The following is a 22,455-nucleotide window of genomic DNA, read 5'->3' as shown; positions in this document are numbered from 1 at the left end:
GTTCCTTTCTTACTTAAATGTAAAAACATTTAGAAATTTCTTTGGGAATACATAGTTCCCTAATAACTTTGAGAAATGAACTCAACTTGATGTTCTTGACTTAACTTGAAACTCTATACTCTTTGCTTGACTTAAAACTTGAAATGAAGTTAAAACGTTCAACAACGACTCATGAAAAGCTTTAAAGACTTGCTTGGACTTACTTCTTAACTTTGCTTGACTTGACTCTAACTTCACTTGACTTGGATTCAAACTCGCCTTGAATTGAATTATGGAATCAAGGTATATGATCACATGTTTATAGATGAGTTCGGGAGGTTTAAACGTACCTTAGAGTGTTGGAAACAACTATAAAACATAGGTACAATACCAAGGAACATGCATGAGAAGGTATGAAAAGAAAGGAGAAACTTGGCGTCCTTGGCGCTCTGCAAGGCGCGGAGCGCCAGCCCTCAAAGTTCACAGGGGACCTGCTGGCGCTCTGCTAGGCGCGCCGCCCCAAGGGGGAAAGTTTAGAATCCCTTTTGGGGCGCGCTGGCAGGCGCGACGCGCCAACCCCTTGCTCAGAAAACTCGACTTTTTCTCCCCTTTTTTCCAACTCTAAACCACCATAACTTCAAAGGTTCCAACCCCAACCACTAAGGATCATAAAATCCCTCAACATACAAGAGATTCAACTCAAAAACACAACCAAATCATGTCCCAAATCAACAAGAACTTCAACAACACAATCAACAATATCTACAACACAACCAACAACCTTCAACAAGAACAACCACAAACTTTTCTCAATAATAAAACGAGTTTGGCGTGTGGGGAAAAGAACCAACCCAACACTATGAACTCACATACCTATTAGGGATCACCCCCGACGATATCCACGACGATCCTTGACGAAAATCCTTGCTTGATCTTCTCTTTCTCCTCTTCTTCTCCTCTTCACTCTCAAACCCTTACTTTCACTCTTTTAAAATGAGACAAACTGATCAAAGAATCAGTCTAACACAACAATATAACCAAAAGAATTGGTTAGGGAAAAGACCAAAATGCCCTTAAAATTTCCGGACGGATTTCCTGCCAACTGCCCAACTTCCAAAGGGCATAACTCACTCATACGAACTCGGAATCGAGCAAACTCGGTGGCGTTGGAAATATTATTCCATGAGCTTCGCAACCATAACTAGAACTACACCTAAATCATCCTGAGCTAGAAGTTATGACTGCTCAAAGTTGGCCAAAAACTCACCTTTTTCCCATACTTAGCCAAATTTTCAGATTTCCAAATTCTTTTCAAAAATGAAAATTTCCAATTTTTAAGCTTCTTCCTAGTTATCAACTTGCAAGATGTCACACCAGTCATGTGTCTTGAGAAAGAGTTGTCCATGTACCAATGTTGCTTGATTCCTCTCACTTCTTCCTGAAAGAATAATTAAAGGTTAGTTTTAGGAACCCAGATCAACTTGGGTCCTTTGTTTTGATCAAAAGGATGAATAAGATCTCTGTTTATCCAATTTGGAAGTCCTGTTTTGTTTAGAAAGTATCTGTTCCTTAGGTGTGTTAGTTTTGGTTCTTTGACAATTTAGTTTAGAGTGACCAGTTTTACCACAGAGACTACAAAATAAAGGAGTTTCATATTGAGATTTATCAAAACCTATTCCAGCCTTAATATTTCTAGTATTGCTACCCAGATGTGTGATTATCATGGATGATCTTGTCCATTTATTTGCCCTTTCCAGATCAGTTTTTATTTTGGACAATTCAAGATTCATTCTCCTAGATTTTTTCCCCCCCAAGCTTAAGTCGTTTTTGAGTTTATTCACTTCATGTTCATGCTTGGGTTGATCACACGATTTTTCTTTACCAAGAATTTTCAGTTTTATATTTTCAGATTTTAGTGCTAGATTGCAGGTTTCAAGTTGCTGAATTTTCTACAGCAATTGCTTGGTTTTTTCCTGTAGTTCACTGTTGAGTTTTTCGAGATCGATATACTCAAATTTTAAACTAGTCATGGAGGCAAGCAATTGTTTCTTGGTTTTAACTAGTTCTTGAATTGTATCTATAGATGTGAGCGTTAAGAAGGATAATTTTTTCTTAGAGAATTTAGTTAGCTTATCTTTAAGATCACATAAATTTACCTCCATTCCTTCAGAATCTGATTCAGGTTCGGATTCTGATTCTTCTAAGGCCATTAAAGCAATGTCATCAGCATCTTCTTCATACATGTCTGAACATGTTCCCCAAGCTGCATACATCGCTTGTTCCTTCTCTTTGTTTTTTCTTTTGCTTAAAAGTTCTCTCTTCTCTTTTTCAGCTCTTTCCTTTCTCGATTCTGCTTCCCACATAGGATAGTCCTTAATATGATGATCAGTTTTACCACACTTAAAGCATCCTCCACTTTGTGGTTTTTCTGTATTCTTTTCCTTGGTGGGTGGTGACTCTTTTCCAGAATTCATTCCCCTTTTAAAGAGTTTCTTGAAGTTTCTGCTTATCAGTGCTAAATCCTCATCATCTATATCTGATTCATCACTCTCAGTTTCTTTGAGTCCAAGATTTTTCTCTTTGTTTGCTTCATCTCTTTTGTCAACATTCATCTCATATGTTTTGAGATTTCCTACCAGTTCATCCAAGGTCATATTTGTTAAGTCCTTGGCTTCTCTGATTGCAGTAACTTTTATTTCCCATGACCTAGGCAAGGTTCTAAGCACTTTGTCTACCTGTTCCTCAGTGATGTATACTTTCCCCAAGGAGATTAACTCGTTTACCACAGTAGTGAATTTGGTGATCATATCTTGAAGTGATTCTCCGGATTTCATCTTGAAGGCTTCATATTCAGAGCATAGTCTGGCGATTCTGAATTTTCGAACTTGAGTTGTACCTCCGTGAGCATTCTGTAAAGTGTCCCATATTTGTTTCGCGGAGGTACAACTTGAGATGTGATTAAACTCATCAGGTCCTAGTCCACATACAAGAATGCATTTGGCTTTTGCATTCTTTCCCAGCATCTTGTAGTCAGCTTCTCCGTATTTATCTTTAGGTTTTGGTACAGTGTTTCCTTCACTATCCGTAACAGTAGGAGTTAATGGTCCATCAGTGATTCTAACCCATAGTTCGTAGTCTTCAGCTTGAATGAAGTCTTCCATCTTTGTCTTCCACCATGAGTAGTATTGACCATTGAATAATGGTGGTCTGTTGATGTGTGTGTTGCCCTTGACCATGTTCGAGAGGAGGTGCAGAACTCATAATGATCTTTCTGTTGAGTTATTAGACTCTTGATTAAGATAACCTGCTCTAATACCACTTGTGCGCAAATTTTTCTGATGAAAATAACCCCCTATTTATAGATCAGAACTCCAGCAAGTCTTTGTTCGTCTCAACTTTGTCTTTGCCGCTACAAAGCCTTGTTGACCTCAACTTGGACTCCTATTTGTCTTTGCCGCTACAAAGCTTCTTTAAATCAAACTTGATTCAAACTCCATGTTGTGTTAGGACTCCTGTTTGTACTCTACTTCTTTCACAGAAAAACTTGCGCGTAGTAGTTTTCCTACTTTATGTAGTTTTCCTTAATTGATTAAGAAAACTTCCTTAACCATGAACTTCTTCTATACGTTTGTGACAAAGCACTTTGTATCACATATGCACGACTTGTTCTATTCACTTTGCTATTCTTCAAAACTTAGAGGCTTTAACAACATCTAATTCTGACAATGGAAGTTTACTTATTTCCTAATACTTCTGTCATTATCCGTGATTATGTTTTCTAAAATTTAGATTCTCTATGGAGCATAAAAATAAAGCTGCGCGTTTGATGTTGAGCACGACATAATTTATATTCTGAAAAGAATATTAAACGTCATTAATATCAAAGATATACATCATTCTAATGATCACACAAATTTATGTATAAACATTTCAAACCATAAACTTAACGTTTACAGTCAGCGACAAAACTGCGAAACTATCTTTATTCACTTACACTTTGCTGTCAGACCACATCTAAGCAACAGTCTACTCAATAGAGAATTGCAGCAGAACTATCCTTTTATAAACTTAGCTAGAGCTGTAACATCTTAAATATAATGTTACCAAAATCCTGACAAAGTAAAGAATTTGCTAAGTTGATATCGAATAATCATTAATATAAACCTGAATAGTGCTGATGCTTTTGGGAGGCAAACATTTATATTTTTGATAGATAGGAAACAAAACTTGTGTATTGTACATCTTTGAATTCTATTAAAGCTATGAATTCAATAGTGGATATGTGCATAACTCTAAACTCACTGAAAACAGAAAGAACTTTTCTTTTCGTTTTGTGGAGCAAATTATTTTAATTCCTATCTATACTAAGTTTTGTTTTACAGTGTCCCCACACAAATATAAAGAGTTTATCACCTTTATTTTTTTTGGTTATCTAAAATTAAATTTATCACAAACTGAAGATGATTTCTCAGCTTCATAGTGGCAATAGACACTCCATAGTCCATACTGCTCAAGAAGATCTTAAAAAAGGGAAAGCAAAGGGAAGTAAGCAAAAATAGAAAGCTAACTTACATTTGTTGTAATCATTAAAGGGATTCCCAATCGATCTCTATGTTCGAGATATGAGCAATTTCTGGCCAATATTTCCCCTTGTCAAATTCTAGTAGAGGTTTGAGCAATGGGCAGTCAGAAATATATAGTTCAGAGAGGGAAGAGGGCATCCCTTTTACTGGAAGGAATTTGAGATTAGGGCAATCTCTGATGGTCAGCTTAGATAGGGAAGAGCGCATCCCTTTTACTGGAAGGGAATGGAAATTCGGGCAATCCTCGATGATCAGCTCAGAGAGGGAGGAGGGTAGTGCTGATTCAGGAAGTGATCGGAGCTCATAATGGTGAGATAAATGTAGCTCATAAAGAGATGATGGAAGCCACCCTTGTTCCAGCATTGACTGAATTTGAGGTAAATCAGCCATATATAGATATTCAAGAGAGGTGAGGCTTTGGAGAACTTGGCTGCTTAATGTTTTCAGATTGCGTATGGTAAGTCTTCGAATAGAGCAAGGGAACTCCCAATGTTCTATCTCTTCGTCACTGCCATCATGTGCGATCACTAACTCTCTGGGACAGGGTAAATGCCACACCTTTCGACCGTTCACCAGTTTCGTGCAATTACAGATCTCAAGTACTTGTAAATTGAAGGGCAATTCTCTTTCAGGAAATGACACTATTTCTGGACAATTCCACAGATTCAGTGTTTTAAGAGATGGAAGAAGTTGCTGCATATGTTCTGGCAGGCACTTCAGCTTCAAATAGTTGAAAATACACAAATACGTGATTTATACTTAATTTCAGATGTGCAATTTGGGTGTATCAAATTTTGACATCATTGCTGGGGAATATGGCATTTTGATTAGATTAATTGTGTCATTTAACTGTAAGTCTTTATTTCCCGATTTATGTCTTTTAGGGTACACACTCGTGCATGTCTAGCACTTGGAGTCAAGGCGATTCCCTAATCCAATTGATCTTTAGCTTCAGAAAACACTGCAGAATATGGTAAAAAATGGTATTCATGAAACAATAGTTCAAACCAGAGCTAGAATGTTAGCTGAAGAATGAGAAAGGGTAAGCCAAACTGAGGCATCTCAGCTAGAAGGTAAGCAACACCGAATTGCAGTTGTAGAACATTCTAGAAGAGATGAGGCTGATCATTAAGATGCTTTAAATGAGCAAGCTAGACGTGATATATGAGTCAGACAAGCTAAATGTTGACATGTCACAACAACAACTACGATTTGGATGATGATGATGATGTAGGAGTACCTGGTGCTATAGTACTACCTCCAGTACTGCCTGTTCGAGAAAATTTGATATCAATAGTACTATGATACAGTTGTTGAATATGAAGGGAGTGTTTGCAGGCAGACTAATTGATGATGCACACATGCACTTGATGAATTTGTGGGCATTTGGAAGACACATATGAGGCCAGGGGCGACCCAAAATGCTATTAGGTTTCAATTCTTCCCATAATTTTTGACAAGAGAAGCGACACTCTAGTTGGCTGAGCTTCCAAATTACTCAATCACCACATGAAGGGAATTGAAAAATGCTTTCTTAGAGAGGTTTTACCAACCTTCCAGAATGGGGTAGCTGAAAGATGAGATTTACAACTTCAGGCAATTGAATATTGAGGAATTGTATGAGACATAGTTGAGGTTTAATAAGAAACTGAAGCAGGTCCCGACTCCCAAGATACCCCATGAACACTGCTGAAGTATTCTACAGATCTTTAAATGCAAAAAACTAAGCAGTAGATGACACTAGGGGAGTATTCATGGGTAACACTTATGTCAAAGCGTGTCTTGGGAACTAGAGCTTAAAAAGTTAATGCAGTAGGCCGACAAGTCAAAGTGTCAGCATATGATGAGTATAATTGAGAAAGATGCAAATTATTTGAATGATTAGATGACAGGTTTCTAGACCAACGCGTAAGGGTCTTTCAAGACACTTGGCACCAAGGTGAAGGGAATCAAAGTTGGAACTTCAAGATGGATAACAACTACAATCAGTATGGGTACAATGATAGGAACATGGTCCAGGATAGAGACTATGAATAGAAAAGGAGAGACGTCTACAAGAATGAGAGAAGTGGTGCATATATCCCACCCGGTAACCATGATGTCAGGTTTCAAGATTCTCACAATTCCAAATATGGAGACTTTCAGTAGTTGCAGTAGGAATCAAAAGCTAGTAAGGTTGGGGAAATGCTGTACCCTCAATTTGTGTGCTCTCGGGAGCAACTCAGGTGATATATCATCTATACAGTCACATTCTTCCAGTGTCAAATTCTCGAGAAACATGTTAGAATAACTCATCTCACAAACTGGCTGCTCCAATTTCAATTTCTGGCAACGAGATATCCGTATTGTCTTCAAGGTACTCGGCAGAATGCTAAAAGGTAAGGAGGTAAGAGAGTTACAATGAACAATAGATAATTTAACAATTCTGGCAGCTTGCATTCCCTGAAGTTGGGATGCAAACAGTTCAACCTCGTCGAAAAGAGGTGTCTTTGAAATGTTCAATTCTGTCAAAGAAGAAAGATTTTCAGGCAACTTTCCCATTAACTTCGGACAATTTGCAATTGAAAGCTTCTCAAGTCTAGGGAACTCGCCACTTCCTAGTATGTGCCATTGCCTCCACTCTGGCATCTTTACAAATTCAAGCTTTTCGAGAGAGTTAAAAGGCTTTTTGGAGGATGAACCACCATAGAATTCTTCCGTCACCTCTGTTATTCGATGCATCTCTCTAATTGAAAGGAGTTTCAAAGACGGAAGTTGTCCTAGTGCTGGCAAGGAATCACAGTACTTGCAATTGCCAATAGACAATTTCACTAGCTTAAAAAGAATGATCAGCTAGCCAATTTGGAAATTCTGTCCCTCTATATCCGGTGATTTTGACTTCTTTTATGTTTGTGTTTGGTTGTAGCTCATCAAGTATGTCTCTTTCAGTTTGTGAATTGTCGGCACTACTTCTTCCACTCCACCCCAAAGATAAATTATCAACATGTTCCTTTCCCCTCATCTTTGCCTTCCGAGCTGCCCTTCTATCAACCACATTTTGCAACTCTAGAATTGATAGAGATCCATACAAGTTATGTACTTCACCCAAATCTTCCATTCTCGAACCATCGCCACCACCTAGAAGAAATTTGACTCCCACAAGCACTTGGAGGCTTTTCAACTTGCTCAGATGTAGAGGCATCTTCAACCATAACTGTTGGTTATGTCAAGATGACGTAAGTTGATTAGCTTTTCCATCTGCAGTGGTAAATCCTCAAGATTACTACAATGTGACAGGAGAACTGTCTCTAAGTTAGACAACAAACAAATGGAATCTGGCAACTTTTTAATATCCGTCTGAGAAAGGTCCAAAAATCTGAGGAGCTTTAATTCGATAAACAAGTCATTTGGCAACTCAACAATCTGGTAATGAGACAATGACAGTACCCTCAAGGATCTTAGACTTGGAAGTATGTTAAGCTGCACCCTCTTGCTTAGAGGGTAACAATTATCGAAATCAATACATGTCGGAAGCAATGTCCTCAGCTGCTCCATTTTGTAGAGTGGTGTCAATTTCTCAGAGTCACCATATCTCATTGAATATGATAAGTGCCGACTTTTTTCCAACATGTGAGATCCTTGGCTCTCTTCCAACTTGATACAAGGTTTTGAAGATGCAATTTGGTCTAAATCGTTGACAAGATCATGCATTAAGAATCTCTCTATGTTCCCTTCAGAAAGAATTGGGACCCTTTCGAACAATGATCTTGATCTCAACTCGAGAAAATATTGGTTGCCTGAATCTTGAATTATTTCATCTTCATGTGGTACGAGACCATTGGCAATCCACAGATGAATAACTTGTTCTTTCCTAAATGGATAATCTCTAGGAAATATTGCACAATAGGAAAAACATCGCTTTAAATGTGCCGGAAGATCATTGTAGCTCAACACCAACGCTGGTAATATGTCATTGTGTGGCAGCTCCCATATTTCACTTCTCAAAATAAGTTTCCACCCTTCAACCTCTGATTTGGAGCGTAACATGCCAGCAATCGTCTTCAGAGCTAAGGGAAGTCCTTTGCACTTAGCTGCAATTTGTTTTCCGATCTCTTCAAGTTTCGGATGTCCCATAGGTTCCATGTTTTCAAATGCATGTCTTTTAAATAAAGACCAAGAGACTTCAACAGACAAATTGTCCATGGTAATTTACTCATTTACCATCATCAAGGCAACACTCTCTTTACGTGTCGTCACAACGATCTTACTTCCTATATCTCCTTGTACAAAAAGATTTCTCAAGTCATCCCACTCGTCGTAGTTGTCATTCCACACATCATCCAGAACAACAAGAAACTTATTTCCCTTAAGGCTTTCCTTCAATTTGACCTGTAGCTGATTAAGACTGTCATTTACCATTAAACCAATTTCTTGAAGTAATCCTTTTGTTATTCTAAAAGCATCACATCGCTCAGATACACAAAACCAAGCTTTCAAACCAAAATGATCTTTCACCCTTTCATGATTGTAAACAGCTTTAGCAAGTGTTGTCTTACCCACGCCGCCCATTCCAACAATAGGAACTACAGTCAGTTCATTCCCCTTTGCATCTTCAGACAATAAACAGTCAATCAAATCCTCTGTTTCTCTCTGCCTACCAAAGATATCAGAATCATCAACCAAAGAAGTTGAAGGTGTTGTAGTTTCTTGTTTAGTCGAACGCTTCTTTAAGCCAAGGAGACCAATTTTCTCTTGCAAATCCTTGAATGTTTCAATAGTGTCTTCCAACTTGTCCTTAATGTTAATGAAAAATTCATCACTTACTTGATGCTGACCTTCCACCTTAACCCTTAAAGCTTCATAATTGATTTGTTCGATCAAGTTTTCAACGCCGTCCACAGCACTCTGAAACTTATTAAACCACTCTCTCACGTGTTGATTTGGAGTTCATATCTCAAAAGGTCACTCAACTTCATGAATTTATCTAGCAAAGTCATTAAACTTTGTTTTGTATCAAAAAAATCACTCAGCTTCGGCACTTGTATCAATAAAATCACTCAACTTAAATCTTTGTATCAATAAAATCACTTTTAATTCCAAACATTAAGAGTGAATAAATTCATTCTTTCAAATATAGTGCCAGATAACCCGTACAATGAAATTTCCGATTTGACAACTTTTGCAATATAAATATTAATTCCTCCAGAATTGGATCAATATTATAAATTTTCTTAAGTTAATCCCGTGAATATGTCGTTTACGTAAGTTATCTATTAAGTAATCAGCTATCATCACCTTAATTATTGTATGCTGGTTGAAACTTTACCACACTCAGGCAGCTCATGGAATTAATTTTTTTTTTGATTTGCTTATGATTAATTTAGTTATAAAGAGTTTTTCAAAAAAATAAAGAGACCCCAAAAAGAAATAGAAGATGTTGTGAAGTTCAGCTAAAATGTGTTGGGATTAAAATTAAAAATAATATATAAGAGCTTTATTTGGCTTGTTTTGGAGATGATCTTTGTTGATGAAGTTGGTAATGGGATCTCGTCATAGATTGTCAATTTATTAGCTTGAATAGTCCTTAATTAGTATGAATTGAACAATTTTGATTTTCATATTTGTTAAGAGTTAATACATTGAGTCAGTTTATCAATTTTGACGAGAATTATAAGGGGAAAAAAAGAAGAAGGACGATGAAGGAAATTCACATTTAGAGGTATATTATGGTAGACAAGTCAAAAAACAATAAGAGTGATTTTATTGATATAAAAGTCTAAGTTGAGTGATTCTATTGATACAAAACAAAATTCAATGATTTTACTAGATAAATTTTCAAAGTTGAGTGACCTTTTAAGATATTAACTCATCGATTTGATACTTGTTTATTTTCTGCATCACTTAGCACAATCTGAAGAGCAAGCAAAATTTCCTCCAGCTTGTTTAAGAGCTGAACATGATGCTTATGCTTCCGAAACATCTTCAGCAGTTCACCCTGAGGAGCAAGCCTATCAAACAAAACTTGAAGGCCTAAAGAGAGAAATGCACCACCAACATCCATTTCTGAAACCTGCAAAGCAAAACGAGAATGATTTACCTGTTGAATGCTAAGAGTAATATGTGATCAAGAATGATTTCTCTCCTTCTCTTTTGCTACTTGTCTTGCTTGTAATAGGTACAACTATGTTTTATCTACACTCTACAGCTGACAGCCACAGAAAAAAACAAGTAGCAAAACTGTCCTTTGGCCCAACAAAACAATAATGGAATGTGGCTTCTTGACTATTCAAAAATAAAAGAGCTTAATATGAAAGACGGAATGACATGAGAGACACTTGTACTTGCCTCTATTTATCATCTAGACCCTTCAACTCACATCTTTGTCAACTCAACACTTAAAGTTACTATTATCGCACAGAAAGAACAAACATTAGTAGTTCTAGTATAACATATATTTTCTTGGAAATTAGTATCTATAGAAAACTCCGTTTTACATATTAATCGATAAATAATACTATAAAGAAGTTGTGTGTAGAAATAACCAGCAACTTATAGTTTTAAATAAGACTTTTTCTTTTTCTTATTCTTGCTAGAGATAAGGATAAGCCATCTAGTGGTGGATGTGTTTGTATAGTTGGCAATCATAGGAAAAATAAATTGTTTTTTTTTTCTCTTTTCATATTTTTTCTTCTCAATAATTGAGAGACATTAATGTTACTAATTGCAAAATCAAGACAATACCAGTATCAAACTTCATATAAATGAGCTACCAAACATCCAAAGTTAAGTAAGTGAATGCATCCAAAGTTATATTTTATCGTTTCTCTGTCGTTACATAATGTCACACATCTATAATTTGAGTGATAAACCTACAAGAAAAGTAGGCTACTAGGTAGAGCTATTATGAAAAGGTAAGATAAAAGATGAAATATGATTTTTAAATAATAAATAAATAAAAATTGAGAAGAAAATATTAAGGTAACGACGCGATCATTTTTAATTTGTGCCTATAGTTTTGCAAAATTTTACTATTTGGTTTTCTAATTGTATAAATCCAGAATTTGTATAATTCGGTCCCTGATTGTATAAATCCAGAATTTGTATAATCCGGTTCCTTATTGTATAAATTCAGAATTTGAATATACTTACCCTAGCTATTTGTATACGATTTATGAAACAATCATAATAAATTATCCAGTTTGTATATTGGCAAGCGAAATATACAAACGAAGTTTAGAAAAATTCCTAAAATGTATAAATACATTTAGGAAACATATTTCACTCCTCAAAATCTTCCCTATTTGTTATACTTTTTTATAATCAAAGTAAAAGGAATGTCATTATAACATCTTAGAAAAATACCACACCACATGAGCAAAATAAAAGAAAGATATTGATTGTTAATGTAGTATAAAGCAACAAGTCTTAGACCCTTGTACCACATTTTAAAGTCGTGTGCGTTTAGAGTTCTAAGTTGTATGCATATACTCCACAACAGAAATAGAATTGATAGATTTCTTAAAAACAGAGAGAATAATTTTTCATAAAACATAGAATGACTAAAACCTTTAAAATTGAGAGCAGAAGTGAGTTTAGCATATCATTGTCTGGATACTTTCTTAAGTCCATAAATGGATTTTCTAAGCAAGCAGACATGGTTAGGAGAAGGAGGTGTAAGACCAGGAGGAAATTTCATGTAAACCTCTTCAATTAAATCACCATGTAGAAAAGCATTGTTCACATCTAATTGATATTCTCTCTGCACATCACCTTTAATGACTAATCTAGCTATTAGTCTTTCAATACTTCCATCAGAGTGTTGATTTACCTTACAAATCCATTTAGATGACAGAACCTTCTTACGAGTGGGCAGCACAACAACATCCTATGTGTTCTTAAGTTTTAGAATTGCAAGTTCTTTATCCACGGCTTCCTGCCAACCTGGATGTGAGTTGCTTGAATATAACTAACAAGTTTTGTATACTAGTAATGGAATTGGGCATGACTTCATTGTTAGAAGATAAATCACTAAGGTGAAGAGCATTGCAAATATAGTCTTTTAAGCTTACTAGTTTTAACGCACGTGCTTGCACGTGAATATAAACCATGTACTACACTATTTTTAAAAATAATATGAATATTATTAAATAAAAAAATTAAGCCATTATAAAATGAATGATAAATTTTAAGTTCATATTAATAGTGGTTACAAATTTTCTTATGATTACTACTGAAATCACTCTTAAAATCTCTTAGTTACATATACTTAGTTATTACTCTATTGTTGGAGTTCTTACTTTTAATATAATATAAAATATAAATGAATATTGATATAAAATATAGAAGATATACGAAATTAAATGTTTTTTGTTGGAGTATTATTTTAATTGACAATTCATGTTCATATTTCATTAAACTTTGAGAATCTCAACGTATGTAAATCAAACTTGAGTTTTTAAGAAATTAAGAATAGAAAATATAAAAAATTGTATTTTAAAAATGTGAGGAAGCCCCTCCATTTATAGTTATCAAAGGGTAGTATGAGCATGTGCATATTTCTTATCATAAAAGTTACAACCCTTCGGAAAGGTCACAACGGTAGTGTATGAAAAAAATGTTTATTGTGTCTTATAAAAGAAAAGTCGTAACCCTTCAAAAAGGTCACAACTCATCGAAAAAGTCATAACTCTTTGAAAAAGTCACAATCCTACAGAAAAGTCACAACTCTTTCAAAAATTCACAATCCTTCGGAAGAGTCACAACCCTTCGTTAAGGTGACAACTCATCAAAAAAGTTTTAACTCTTTTGAAATGTCACAACCCTTCAATGTGAAAATGTGTCTGTAAACAAATAAATATAATACAATATAAAATTTAGAAGATATATTAAATTTTGTGTTTTAAGTTGGGATGTTATAATAATTTAACATATAAGGTAGGTAGTTCATTCTTTTAAGGTAGTATACATCAAAAACAAAGATAGAGATTTGTCTAATTTTAATTTGATATGAAATTTTAAAAAATAAAGAAGACTTTTAATTTAAGGATATATAGAATATGTAAAAATGTCTTTTAACTTTGTGGTCTTAAAGATGTTCTCCCACTCCACCCTTGAAAAAAGATCATTCTATATTGAACTGAATAAAAATAAAAGTACGACAAATAATTGGAAACAGAGGAGTACTTATTACTTCTAGTTTGGACTCTTCAAACATTTATTTGATCAAATTCTTTTTCGTCAAAAATTTGAAACTTTTCACAGCTTGAACACTAAGTTGTAGTTTGTTCAATAGAAAATCATTGAACTTCCTGTCATGTAGATGTTGCTGAAAAGTATATTTATGGCTATGAAAATGAGTACATTTTTATTATCTAGATAGTCTTCTCGTTTGAAGTTGAGTTATTACATTCTCCTTTTCGCATAAATTTTTGTTGATCTATCTTATTTACCCACAAGAAATATTGTAATTGCATAATTGTACAACTCACACAATCTTTCTTGTTATAAGAAGAAGAATACAAATCTTACAAAAGTGTAGTTAAAAAGTGGGAGTAAAACTCCTCTATTTATAGACAACAGATTATAGTATGAAAATGTGTTTATCGTGCCTTATCAAATAAGTCACAACCCTTCAAAAAAATCACAACTTTTCAGAAATGTCATAACTCATCGAAAAAGTCATGACTGTATTACAAAGTCACAACCATTCAGAAAAGTCACTACCCATCAATGTGAAAATGTGTCAGCTTTTAATATAGTTAAGAACAATTAAATAAAAATATTATAAAATATAGATTATATACTTAATTGTGTATTTTAAGTTGGAGATATTATAGTAATTTAGCATTCAAGTTAGGGAGTTCATGCTTTTAAGGTAATATAAAAAATATAGATATAGATAGATTATGCTCATAAACTTCTACTTCTGATAGTAAACTTATGTAAATGTGATACTATTAAGTAGATCAGATGTTAAGTAGCATGCAACTAAACAACAAAGAAGTATCATTTATAGGAAATTAAACCGTATAAAAAATTACAAATACATATACTACTTTTATACTAAGCCACAATACCATTGTAATCTCAACGACAGTCTGGACAAGTGATATCTCTACGAATTCACCCTAATATATATTTGTGGTGGTAGAGATAATTACACGGTAACATTCTCACTAATTACACAGTGACATTCTCACAATTCATTTTCCGCAAAATCGACCAAGTAGATGTGTTGACTTGTGTTACTATATGATGGTTAATTATTTACATTCATAGCTTGGACTGGTCGTGTGATCCTATCGGTAGTACACTGTGGTTTGTGTACCGATATTGCACATGTTCTTAATTTGTTGAGTACAAGGCATCTTCCAACGGTTGATATGAGACCTCAGGATGCGTGACCAATCGAATCTAAGGGTGAGCTTTTCTTCCAAGTTGCCATGGATTTCTCTTCTTATTCTTGTCCATCTTTCCGGGCAAAGACACTTAGACTGTTAGTTATGTTTTCTATGTTTTGGAATTGCATATCCATTATTGACTATTGATTACATTAGAGTTTTGGTACTACAACTTTCAGTTCTAGGCGTTCGCACAAATATTTTTATTATTGAGTTGAGTTTATGGAGACTCAATTCTTTAGTGGTCTAAATTGTTTTTACGACTTTATATGATGAACTTGTTTCTATAAATGGGTTGTTGGGCTATGTTTTTGGTTGATAGTTAATTCTTCCACCGAGTGATTTAGTGTGGATGTCACTCACAACAGTCTGAATCGTGACATTCTCAAAATATTAACATAAAAAATAAGAAGTAACAAAGGAACGAACTACACAATTTTATTCTTCTTCCTGTACATAACATAGGACAAAAATGTAAAAATATTGAGTTCCACAAGAATTGATATAGAGGAAAAATATTTCTATTTTTATGTCACGACCCATCTAACTGGGCCTTGCGGGCACCTACCCTAACACATAAGTAGGAGAACCCTCATATCCTAATAGTTAAAACATGCGAAAATTAAAGAGAAATGAAGATAAATGAAATAACCGGGTTCCATAAATAAGAACTTTTAAAACAATTTCGGGTTAACACTTGTAAAGTAATTAACACCCCCAAGGATCTAGTCTAAACATGTACAAGAGCTACTAAGAGTACAAACAAGACCTAATAAAGAAAAGACACAGCTCCCACCATGCGGAAGGAAAAGTAGAAATTGCTGGAGAATTTTTTCGTATTCATCTAATGAAACATCACCAACCTGCATCCAGTCTATGCCAAAAAGCATAGCAAGAGTAGTATCGGTTCAAAACCACACTTACTGGTAGGCATCATCGGTCAACCCGACGCCCACCACATATTATAAGAATCAACGAGCAAGATCATGCAATAAAACCATTCGCTTCTCCACCTCTACCCTCTCTCAAAATACCTCAGAATTACACTAGTACTCTTACTACTAACCACCTTCTCAGTCAACCTACTTACTAGGTTCTTGATCATATCCTAACCATTCTAACGAATAGAAGAGTCCACAAATACAACTAAAAGCATTTCGACTAACACTCACGACATACCCTTACTTTCTCTTCATAGTACCAGCCTTTGCCACATGGTACATTATATCAAGCTTTCTAACTACCAACCACAAATCCCTTTCTCCAAGGTGAAATCTACCTAAGTATTTACATCTCATACACTACCTCTACTTCTCTCCCTCGCAACACACGGACAACCCTTTTTTCAAACATTAGCAACTCTTGAACCTTTGACTCTTCACATACAAGATCACACCCTGGTTTGGGCTTGTCCTTTCTGGTTCATTCAACAACGAGATACTTAATCACTTTACTCAACATAGTAGAACAATTAGATATAGGTCATCATAATCATTTAACAATTCTGGGGAATACCATATCAGTTATCATTACGAACAACGTTCAATTTCACAATCCTCAAGATATGCAATTATGTCAAGTCATTGGTCCTCTCATGGAACCCATACACAAACTGTTAGCATACCAGAACGTGGTACCCAATCCTATGTTTATGCCGGAACGTGGCACCCGATCCCATAATTATGCCGAAACGTGGCAACCGATCCAAGTTAGTGTGTCGAAACGCAACACCTGATCCATTAAACAAGACACAATCACAATCACAATGTTCATTCTCATAATCATACAATCAAGTCATGATTCATGGCATTCATCATTCATCTATCCTCATTTACAACTAGTGTGATCAATAATGCAACATTCGCGTATATACACGTATTATAATGAAGCAAGAACAAACATATATCACACGATCACGAAATCCCAACCATCACAACCATCGTCATGAAATCACAACCATCATGGGCACCAAGCAACTGAACGGAGTTTTGGCTTCGATTCTTGTTTTTGAACTTCGTGACGGTGATCTTGATCGGAAATCCGCAATCAATCGATCTCCTTGCTCTAGCGATCTCTTTCTCCTTCCTTCCCAAGCTTAGAGCAGCTTTTTGGGGGTTTCTAGGATGGTTTACGTCTAAATTAGGTGTTTTTAGGAAGAAGGAGAAAATAAGATTTCACGTTATTTACATTCTGTGTCGCCTATCCCGCTCTAGCGCCAGCTTACCCCGCCGTGGCACCACCGCCCAGCGGCATCTGGCGGGACAGTGGCCTAGTAATTTCCCAAAGTTTTGCTTTTCTTAAATAACGACGGTTCGGGTCGTTATAATAGATACAAATTTACCCCTCGTTCGTCCCTGAACGATTAGTGCACGAATCCTCACACGCCCTATTTCGGGTTACTACTAAACTAAAGAATTGGTTCATTATGGAACCCACGGCGGATGGTGATTTCCCATTAGTCATCACCACGACGTCCGGTTCACTTTGTTGAGATACCAATTGGAATTGGGAGATACCAATTGGACTCAACTCATACCACAAGCGACACGCGCATGAAAGGAGAGAAAGAAGGTGGAACGACTTCCTAGAATGTTTCCTAGCCTCCTGTAGATTAGATGTGGAAGTCAACACACCAATCCGCAGGAGTCTAGTCCATATTTTGCTCTTGTACTGGGAGACCAGTAACTTGGGCTCTGATACCAATTTGTCTCGACCCAACCCATCGAGCCGTGCAGGCACCTACCCTAAACCTAAGTAGAAGAACCCTCATATCCCAATAGTTAAAACATGCGGAAAATTAAAAAAATATAGAGTGAAATGAAATAACTGGTTCCATAAATAAGAACTTTTAAAACAATTTCGGGTTAAGACTTGTAAATTAATTAACACCCCAAGGATCTAGTCTAAACATGTACAAGAGCTACTAAGAGTACAAACAGGATATAATAAATAAAACACACAGCTCCACTATGCGGAAAAAAAAGTAGAAGTTGCTGTAGAATTTCTTCATCTTCATCTAATGAAACATCACCAGTCTGCATCCACTCTATGCCAAAAAGCATAGCAAGAGTAGTATCATACAAAACAACACGTACTAGTAGGCATCACAGGTCACCCGACGCCCACCAAATAACTAAGAATCAACTAGCAAGATCATGCAATAAAACCACTCATTTCTCCATATTTACCTTCTCTCGAGATAGCTCAAAATTACACTAGTACTCTTACTACTAACCACCTTCTCAGTCAACCTACTCACTAGGTTCTTGATCATAGCCTAAGCATTCTAACGCATAGAAGAGCCCACAAATACAACTACAAGCATTCCGACTAACCACTCACGACATACCCTTACTTTCTCGTCATATTACCAGCCTTTGCCACATAGTACATTATATGAAGCTTTCTAACTACCTACCACAAATCCTTTTCTCCAAGGTGAAATATACCTAAGTATTTATATCTCGTACACTACCTCCACTTCTCTCCCTCACAACACTTACATCCCTTTACTCTAACATTAGCAACTCTTGAACCTTTGATTCCCCACATACGGGATCACATCTCGGTTTGGGCTTGTCCTTTCCGGTTCATTCAACAATGAGATACTTAATTAGTTTCCTCAACATAGTAGAACAATCTGATATATGTCATCATAATCATTTAACAATTCTGGGGAAATACCATATCAATTATCATTATGAACAACGTTCAATTTCACAATCCTCAAGATATGCAATTATGTCAAGTCATTGGTCCTCTCATGGAACCCAAATCCAAACTGGTAGCATACCGAAACGTGGTACTCGATCCAGTGTTTATGTCGGAACGTGGAAATCGATCCCATAGTTATGCCGGAACGTGGCAACCGATCCAAGTTAGTGTGTCGGAATGCAACACCCGATCCATTCAACAAGCCACAATCACAATCACAATGTACATTCTCATAATCATACAATCAAGTCATGATTCATGGCATTCATCATTCATCTATCCTCATTTATAACTAGTGTGATGAATAATGAAGCATTCACATACATACACATATTATAATGAAGCAAGAACAAACATATATCACACGATCATAAAATCACAACCATCACCTAGCCCTGATTCATCGTCTAAGGCTCCTTCCTACAATTAAGTCAACCTTTATTCGGTGCACGATGGCCTACACATAATTCTTACCATTGATTATCATTATACTACGTAGTGAGCATAGATTTATAACTACTCAATTAATAAACCTAGCCTACATGGGCGCCAAGCAGTTGTACGGAGTTTTGGCTTCGATTCTTGTTTCCGGACTTCGAGATGGGGATCTTGACTGGAAATCCGCAATCCATCGATCTCCTTAAGCTAGAAATCTCCTTCTCTTTCCTTCCCAAGCTTAGAGTAGCTTTTTGGGGGTTTCTAGGGTGGTTTACGTCTAAATTAGTTATTATAGGAAGAAGGAGAAAGTAAGATTTTGCGTTATTTACATTTTGTCTCACCTATCCTGCTCTAGCTCCAGCTTACCCTGTCGTGGCGCCACCACCATAGCGGCATCTGGCCCGCCTTGGCGGGATAGTGGCCCAGTAATTTTCCAAAGTTTTGCTTTTCTTAAATAACGATAGTTCAAGTCGTTACATTTTATTACTGTAATAAATTAAGACCTTTTGGGTTGGATTCTATTAACTGGGATTATTGAGGAAAATTTCAATCCAAATTAGACATATAAACTTTGTACAAAAAATATGTTTTATTTTATAATGTTTCCATTTACATTTCACTAGTCGGCCATCTTTGCAACAATTTTTCATATTACTATGAATCAACTGCAATCAAATAAATAAAATAAATAAAATAAATAATAATTTTATTGATTAATCTAACCGAGTACAATTTTGTTGCTCTCTTGATTCACTCTTCTAAGATTTTTAACCGAAGTAAGTCATTATTTAAATTAATTCACTAAAATAATACATATTTTTAAAATTTTACAAAACTAGAATAAATGTATTTGACAGCAACATATTAGGTATTATTTTATTCAAATTTAATGGGAAATATCTCTTTATTAATTTGTTACTCCAAAACACGTTTTAAGTCTAAAATATTACTGATAGTAACGACTGTTTAGAATTCAATTACGAACAACCAAATTCTGCATTTTTAGAATCTTGCAGATGTATCTATATTTTTTTGATACCTCAAAATTTGTGGATAACATTGATATAAATGTTTTGGAAATGTACGTAAAGAACAAATCAAAATGATGCATTTAAATTGGTGGTCAGCATGGTTATCACATAAATCTATTGGCTCAAAATTATGAATTTGTCATGGTTAGTTAGTTTTATTTTGCCGAACCGATTATTCAACCATTATTCCAATGATTATGAAAACTAGACTCAAAGTCCTTTGGTTTGATATGATATAGGTCTTCTAACTCTCTATATATTTGGAGATATGCTCATCACAAGTTAGCTCATAAACAAGATTATATAAAACTCTGTTATAATAAGTCATTCATTGTTGTTTCAAAACTCCCTTTGGCCTCTGATTTTGTATAGTTATTACTTTGTATAACCATATAAGTGTTATTATTATCCAGACATCTCAATGACGATTGTTGTGAAATACAATAAATTGACTCGTCAAATATAAATTTGTTATTTAAACATTAAAAACATATAGGATATTACAGCTACACGTCCTCTAAAATCTTTCATTCCAATTAGAAATATTTCATCCTAAGTTCTTCCGGCACTTGAGTGTGTATTAATTGATTCTCAGCATAGATCTGAGGCTATCACTAGCTCAAGCTATTAGATGGGGGTTGATAGCTCCAAATCTTTGTTATTGGTTGTTTTCATAATCTTCCCGTCCTAATGTAAGCAAATTTAGAATTGAGACAAGTTTCAATGTTTGCAATCATCAAAAAGAATATTTACAAAAGAACCACTAATGCACAATGACTGACACCTTTATGCAAAGATTTTAGAAATGACAAACATAATAAACATAATAAGGTTTTATAACTATAGTTTCGATAATTGCGCTCCCTATCTATAATTATGTTTGCTATGGAGGCTACGGTTTGTATATTTCTGTCCGTTTGTATATTTTGTTTGTGAATATACAAATAGGATAAGTATATACAAATTTTATATTTAGGAATTTTTCAGAACTTCATTGGTATATTTCTCTCGCCAATATACAAAAATAGTAATTTATTATGATTTTTTCATACAAATGGCTATGATAAGCATATACAAAATTCTGGATTTATACCATCAGAAACCGAATTATACAAATTATGAATTTATACAAATCAGGTGAATTATACAAATGAGGAGAATAACAAGAATTGGGAAAACTGTAGTCGCGAATTACAATTTTCCTAAACTGTAGCTATAGTACCTAATATAGAGTAAATGTTTGCTATTCTGCATAATTTTCCTACTATCTTTGATGCAAAAGGCCCATAAGTTGGGCCTTGGGTTTTCTTGAGAGGATCCATCAGTGTTGCATTTGTGCATTCCGTTAGGTGGGTAGTTCAAGCTAATGGGTGTACAAGACATCTGAGTTGTGGCAAAACTAGAAATTTCATTAAAGGTGTTCAAGATTTAATACATATGTATGAAAAATAATTTTTGATTTATACACTTCATACAATATTGAATATATCTAGTATAATTTTTCGATCAAGATTGTCCGACTGGCCACCCTAAGCTATATGTCCTGAGAGATATGTCCTTCAATAAATTACACTATGAGTTAATGTTTTCACATTTAAACAAGAGTGGAAACACTGATTTCCAAGAGAGCCTTTGAGCTAGTTTTTAAGTAATTATTTCAAACCATATAAATAGTTTTTGTTTTTAAACATATGAGATGAGTATATTTTGGGAGTAATATTGAGCACCGATATGAGGACGAATTCATAATAACTCAAGTCTCCATAAACCATGTAGTCAACGTGGGTAGAAAGAGTCATACTTTTTAGATGATTCCTTAATGTTTTTTAGCATAGACTAGTGGATTCACTTAGTTGAGGTGTTCTATATCTGTGAAATCTTGCAAGTTGATAACTAGGAAGAAGCTTAAAAATCGGAAATAGTCGTTTTTGGAAAGAATTTAAAAATCTGGAGAATTTTTTTTTTGGTGAAGTATGGGAAAAAGTGAGTTTTTGGTCAACTTTGAACAGTCATAACTCCTAGCTAATGATGAGTTAGGTGTAGTTCCAGTTATGATTGGAAAGCTCTTGTATTGATCTTTCCAACGCCACCGAGTTTGCTCAATTCCGAGTTCGAAGGAATGATCTATGCCCTTTGGAAGTTGGGCAGTTGGCAGGGAAGTCCGTCCGGAAATCTTAAGGGTATTTTGGTCTTTTCCCTAACCAATCCTTTTGGATATATTAAAGTGTTAGACTGATTTTAGATCAGTTTTTCCCTTTTTAAAAGAGTGAGAGAGAGGGTATGTGAGTAAAGAGGAGAAGAAGGGGAGAAAGAGAAGATCAAGCAAGGTTT

At 35.2% G+C, this 22,455-nt stretch overlaps 1 pseudogene; it reads right to left on the bottom strand.

Annotated features, from left to right (window-relative positions):
* Window positions 1-4,565: 4,565 nt before the first annotated feature.
* LOC102579770 (putative disease resistance RPP13-like protein 1) lies at window positions 4,566-10,665 on the bottom strand (annotated as a pseudogene).
* Between the last annotated feature and the right edge of the window lie 11,790 nt (window positions 10,666-22,455).

The sequence above is a fragment of the Solanum tuberosum genome, unplaced genomic scaffold (genome assembly GCF_000226075.1).
Source record: "Solanum tuberosum cultivar DM 1-3 516 R44 unplaced genomic scaffold, SolTub_3.0 scf00146, whole genome shotgun sequence".
NCBI classification, from domain to species: Eukaryota; Viridiplantae; Streptophyta; class Magnoliopsida; order Solanales; family Solanaceae; genus Solanum; species Solanum tuberosum.
This window is presented reverse-complemented; position numbering and strand designations above follow the sequence as displayed.